General features: G+C 37.4%; 2 long non-coding RNA genes across 2 annotated transcripts; one reads left to right on the forward strand and one right to left on the reverse strand.

The window, feature by feature from the left end:
- Positions 1-897: 897 nt before the first annotated feature.
- Positions 898-4758, forward strand: LOC113475469. The gene is made up of 3 exons (XR_003397221.1): positions 898-907; positions 2275-2277; positions 4562-4758. It is a non-coding gene; the product is annotated as an uncharacterized LOC113475469 (long non-coding RNA).
- Positions 4008-4591, reverse strand: LOC113475470. The gene is made up of 2 exons (XR_003397222.1): positions 4136-4591; positions 4008-4065 (listed from the first exon to the last, which is right to left on the reverse strand). It is a non-coding gene; the product is annotated as an uncharacterized LOC113475470 (long non-coding RNA).
- Positions 4759-6620: the final 1862 nt, after the last annotated feature.

The following is a 6620-nucleotide window of genomic DNA, read 5'->3' on the forward strand; positions in this document are numbered from 1 at the left end:
AAAATAGAAAAACAAGAATGACTAAAGCGATAATAAGTATATATATATATTTATAGGTGTGTGTTTTCATTTTCAAGAGTGGGACATAGAAAAAAAGCAAGCAACATTATTTAGACACCCGTTGTTGTTTATGGGCTGAGTGCAGGTGATCTGCAGTTGACTTCGTGCGCTCGTGGGTGTCTAAAGCTACATCCTAGTCTAGGTTATCTAGGAGTTGTCGTTTGCCGTTTCCTAGTCTGGGTTATCTAGGGTTTTGGCTGGTAAGAAATCACACGGTTCTGTACCCTCAGTTACAGTAACTACGTTTATTTGTTCATATGCTTCGTATCGTTATATCGTTCTGTTTCTCGTTTTTATCTCGTTTCTCTTATCTTTTTGAATGGCGATCACACAACGGTATATATAGCAGTCGGGGAATGGTTTGAGGGGAAAAAGGAATTCCGGGTGTCAGAAGAATCGGCGTGATAAATGGCGACAACGAGATTCCAATGAAAAGGACACAATTGGGAGCATCGACGCTAACTCGGTTAACGGCAGGGTGCATCCGCCGCGTTGTGGGAAAGTTAGCACGCGACGTCAAACATTTCGGTCAATATATTGGGGACAAAAGAATTCGTGTGACGTAATATTACGACGGGCCGCTACAATTACATTGGTATGCTGGTCCGTCATGCCATATTTTGTAGTGTACATTTTACTTCAGATGGTTTTACTATGATATGTTGCCATTAGGATATGCAAGGAAACTTGTTCGGATCAAGTAAGCACCATTTGTACCTATCAAACAAAGTACTGTTTAAACAAAATAAACACCATAAACATGTGATGGACCTTCTTTTTGATATGAAGGCCAATTCATAAACATGTGATGGACCTTCTTTTTGATATGAAGGCCAACCAACAATAAGTACTATATTAGTGTAAATTGATTTCGCTAAATTTGTATTCGATGCTCGGGTCTCAGTCAAGAATATCATATTTGCAACACATAATACTAATAATAACTTTTATTTGTCTCTTCGATTACGGTAGCGAAGATTTAGAAATATTTTAAACGAAAAGACAGGATATAGCGACAAAACAACAGTTGTTTAAACACGCTTACAGTTAAAAACATATTTACATTTAGTTGGAAGAAAATAAGCGTGGTCGCTACACCTAGCGAACAAAAAAGCCATTTATTTTAATTAAGTTAAACTTCTAATAGAAACAAAAGTGTTCGTAAAGACACGAACCGTACAATGGGGGGAGTCGACTTTAAAGAGGATTGACCCAAAGATTGGGCCCTGATGGAAAAACAAAACCCCAAAAAGAAATTCCACCAATAGTTCACAGTGAACAGTTTCAGGGGCACACTTGTAAATTGTAGAAGTAGTGCATTACTGTAATATACAAGAAATTAAATATAAGAATAAATACGAGAAAAAATAAACATGTGGAAAAAATATATGTACAAAAGATGCAGCAATGTTAATCAATGACTTGTAGATGAAGTGCTTTGTTGATGAAATGTTATTTGCCTATTTGGTGAAGGTTCATGTAGGTCAAGAGATCCCAGCTGAAGATGGCCGATTTATGTTTTCTATACCCATTTTCTGCAACTCGAAAGAAATATTTTGGCAGTAACTTGGAATATATGTATATAAATGTATTTAAATAAATAAGGTACTAAAGAAAGAGAGTACAGAAAGAAAAGCGATTAATATAGGTGCGATTGTGATAAAAGTTTTTAAATTTGTGGGTAATGAACACAAACAAAAGTGATGGATAAGAGACTATCAGGGCCGGCACTATTTAGTTTAATCTTATTTTTTGCATAGAAAAAATAAATAAATACACAACACACACATTTGTGCCATCGGCTTGCCAAGTGGTAGTTCTATCTCAACAGTTACAACAAATTTTTGAGTGAATGTATGAAAATAAGAATGTGGAATATTTGACAAAAACCATGGAACTCTTCAATTTAAAAGTATTAGTATATAGTGGTCAAGCACAGTGTTCACACTGCAACCAAAACATGAGATGCAGCAAAATGTGAGGTAAATATATGTAATAAAAAATAATATATATATATAAATAAACACAATGAAAGAAATAAGACAAATAAGGTATGTGAATAATATTAATAAGGGCAGAAAAGAAAGGTTCGGTAATAAAGAATTTTAAGAGGAGATATAGGTACTATATAGGTGCTAGAAATGTTGAGGGTGGGTTGCCCACGAATATTAATTTGTAAAGAAGACCATAATTTAGGGCCGATGTATCTCATAGACTGTTGGGAAGTTAATTTGTTGCAGATTGGAATAAAGAATTTGGCATAACTTCTTGTTTTTCTAATCAGGTTCGGCGTTTTTTGGTAATTATGTCAATAAGGGGTTGAGGGAGTTAATTATTGTTACATTTGTACATAAAACTAAGGATTTCTATCTGGTACATTTCTTGGATGGTAAAAAGACCATGTTTGTTCATGGTTGAAGTTATGTTTTCTCGTTTGCCAAGGTTAAAAGTCATTGTAATGAATTTGTTGCAGAGAATTTGGAGCTTAGATACCAGTTGTTTGTTTCCGTTACACCAAGTGGATATGCAATATCTAATATGGCATAACATCATTGAGTGGGGTCAGGGTTATGAGAGTTGGTTGTAATGGCTTAATTTTGCGTACTGAGTTAGTTCGTAATTTTTTGATTAGCTCTTTGATATGTAGTTTCCATGAAAGATTTTCTGTAATTATTCCAAGGAACCGAAAAGAGTTGACTTGTTTAATCTTATTATTATTATTAATTTTGATTTCTATTGGTACATGAGGTAGTTTAGTGTTGAGGGAGTTAAAAAATACATAAAATTAGTTTTATCAGTGTTTAGTACCGGTTTGTTTGTGATAGCCAAGTTAGTGTGTTTTTTAGATCTGTGTTGGCAAGTTGGCTGATCACAAAACTAGTTTTACCCGAGATAAAAATGCTGGTGTCATTGGCAAACATTATGGTTTTGCTGTGAAGGAAGCAATTTGGGTATTCATTGATATAAATTAAGAATAGTTGGGGACCAAGGATTGGAGCCTTGTGGGACTCCTTGATTGACAAAATTTGGATTTGAAGACATTACTCCATTGAATTCTACTATTTGGTTCCGATTGGACAGATAAATTTGAATCCAGTTTAGTGCAGTGCCTCTTGTACCATAATGTGACATTTTGCTAAGGAGTATCCTACGGTCAATAGTATCAAAGGCCTTTGAGAGGTCTAGGAATATTCCCAGCACGGAGTTGTTTTTTTCAAGTTCATTAGTTATTTCATTAACTAACAGAGAGGTAGCATGACCAGTGGAGTGGCTTAGTGGGTAAACGGTATTTTAAAGCTCTTTAACTATGATAGATGCGTATATACAGTGGCGTAGCCAGGGGGTCGGATCGATGGGTCCGGACCGTCCCCTTTAAAAATCACCAACGGTTTTAAAACTCGCGTAATCCAGCGGTCGCCAAGTCGCTAAAGTCAATGATCGTAAGATATGCAGATAGGAACATTGGTGATATCTCAATCAAAGTGAACGCTGTTAAACATTAAGTAGGTCCTATTTGAATATAAATCTAGTGTTCGGGGTTTTTAGTCTATAAAACGATTGTATACAACGATTGTATATCGTATAAAAACTACTGTATATCGTTTTTATTCGATTCGCAATACACTTACTTTGACCTTCTCGTGGGTTAATCGTTACGTTCGATAGTCTTAAAAGAAACCGCTCTCGAAGGAAGGCGTGTATAGAAAGTTATATTCAATCACACAAAATTCAAACAGTTTTATTAAAGAAATCAAAAACAAAGAACCGTTCCAATTAAAACAAACAAAATGCATATATAAATAAATTACAATAGAATATCAAGTTTGCGGGATTTGGTTTCTGCAAAAATCCTCACGATTTCATCTGTGGGAAGGGGAACGTCTCTATGCGCATTCATTAACGCAAGCGAAGTTTTGTCGTGTTACGAAGATAAATCTTCAACCTTCGTAACTGCGAAAAACTTTGTTCTGCCGATGCTGTGGTCACCGGAAGTGTCCAAAATATCTACAAGGAAAAAGTAATACAATTTTGTGTACGGCAACCTATAATTAGTCTGCCTTAGTTCCATACATACTTGTAATAAAATTTTTACATTCGGCAACATCGTGTCTGCTACAGCACGCATGATGTTTGGAAAACTCAATAACCCTAAAAATGGAAACTGGTGTTACGGTTATTAATCCCTACCATTTTGTATCTATGCTAAACTTACGCAATGACATCGGCATCAGTATGTTGCATTTGGCAGCTTTTAAACAGTGGCGTGAAACTCTTTCAATTGCCCAACAACTGAATCCAAAAAAGGGCAAAAATACGATTCGTGGAAATGGTCTTTGAGTTGATTGTCGACAGTTCCTACGCCTCGAACCGCAACTCTGGCTCCAAATTGATTAGCAAAATCTTTTGCCTTTATTGAAGAGCGTAGTTATCTTATTTTTAGATTTTCTTCTAATTTCTTGAAATGCTTCAATTATATTAGAAACGAGCTCTGCGCATTGAGGCAAATTAGAGATCTCACTCGCATGTCAATATTCTCAGCCTTATGTGCCGTAGAAAATTCGGATCATCTCTCAATTCTGTTCCTGTAGCGTCTTTAGAACATCTTTTGTCGATGCCATCTTCAGTTCCTGTATAACTAAAGCATTGTACGCCTTGTACGGAAATACGTTTGTTGTAACGTATTTCTTTTAGATCCTCGTCGCCAGTTCGTTGTGACCTCTGGTCGTTTATTTAAATAGAAAAAAAGGTTAGCGCACAAAACAGATCTTAAAATGTAGTAACGTCACGGTGTAATATGTAATGAATTAAAAACAAAACCTTCGTCAATGTCATTCGGTAACGTAACACGAGGCAGTCATTGAGCAATATGTTGCCGGAGAAGATTTACCTCCTCGCAAAAAGAAATATCGCGATGCTGCAGAAAGGTTAATTCAATGAACTTGTAGACGAAACGCAGAAGTAAGTTTGGTTTTATGTTCAAGGCATAAGCGTTACATTATCGAATCTAATAATAATAATGTGGTGAATGCAATACTTTAGCTCTGCTTGTTTGTATATACATCTAACAGCAGAGTAAAGCTGGGGTGACATTATCCGAACAGGGGGATGTTGGACTACTTAAGAGAAGTAGCGCGTAATATTGGCTTTTGATTGAGTGATGTGCTTCGATTCTTACTTTCGTTAAGGTTAAAATTTCTTTTATTTTAATTGGCATATTATGATACGTACATAGGTACGGCAACGGGCACCTAATCACATAAAACAAGTCTTGCGATGCATTAGTATTGCGGTGAACCAGTCCTGCGGTGAACTAGCCTTGCGGTGGTGAATTAGCCTTGCGGTGAAATGTTCGCGATACATTTTCCGACGATGAATTCACCGGACACCAGTTTTTAGCTGTATATTTTATAAACACGCAGAGATGGGTTTCACTTTACCGATTGTGGAAGATGCGTGTGCCAATTGGTACGAACAACGGGGTCGAGAGACAAAACAAAATGCTCAAGGAATGTCACTTGAAGTTTCAAGTTGACAAATCTTTATTTGGCTTGTTTAAAGTAACTTCATCATGATTTTTTTCCAGAGGCCTCAAAAAAGTAAGTTATACATGCATTATGAATGAATGAATGTAACTTGCTTTATTCTGCGCGTATTAACACGAGTGTTTGTGTTAAATACACTTCGTGCCCCCCTTACGAGTTACCACGTATGTAACTTATTTATCCTCGCATGGCGGGGCAAAGGCAGTCGTTATAACACGGGTGTTCTGTTTCATACACCTCGTGCCAGCTTACGAGCCACCTGGAGCAATTGCTGGTAAGTTTCTTGCCCAAACGGGGCACGCTCACAATGGTACGCTCACAATGGTAGCAGCGACGAACTTGAACTCATTATCTCTCAATTACCCATGTAAGCATTGTTTTCTCTCTTTAACAGATATGCAAACGAAAACATCACAATCGGCCGCAACATGTTGTTCATCATTGCATGAAAAGAATATGCAACGCTTTGGCAATATCCTCTAATGATATTGTTCAAGTTGACACATCTTCATTTACTGTGCGGAGCAGTTGTGGTATACTAATGTATGATGTTTATTTGGGAAATGAGTCTGACTTTCCCAGGTGCACTTGCCCAGATTTTAAATATTATTTTCTCCCTTGCAAAGCTCTGTAGTCACCACACGGGCGGAAGGTACCGTCATCTTTTGGAACCATGTGTAATGGGCTGGCGTACGGACTCTTCGAGCGTCGAATTATACCTTGTGTTTCTAAAAAGCGGAATTCCTTTTTGGCCATCGCGAGTTTGTCAGGGAATAGCCGACGTGCTTTTGCAAATGTCGGTGGACCTGTTGTCGCGATGTGATGGCAGATACCATGCATACTGGTGGTAGTGTTAAATGTTGGAGACAATAAATCGTTAAATTCACGTACCAGAATACCTGCAGGTTCTGGTTAAAGTGCTGCGTGTAGGCCCAGCGGTTTGCTGGTAGAAGAGCGGAGTCGCACTTGACGGCTGGAGTCGAGATCAAGAAGTCGTCGTCCGCGGAGATCTATAGC

This window comes from Ciona intestinalis, unplaced genomic scaffold (assembly GCF_000224145.3).
Source record: "Ciona intestinalis unplaced genomic scaffold, KH HT000546.1, whole genome shotgun sequence".
Classification (NCBI taxonomy): Eukaryota; Metazoa; Chordata; class Ascidiacea; order Phlebobranchia; family Cionidae; genus Ciona; species Ciona intestinalis.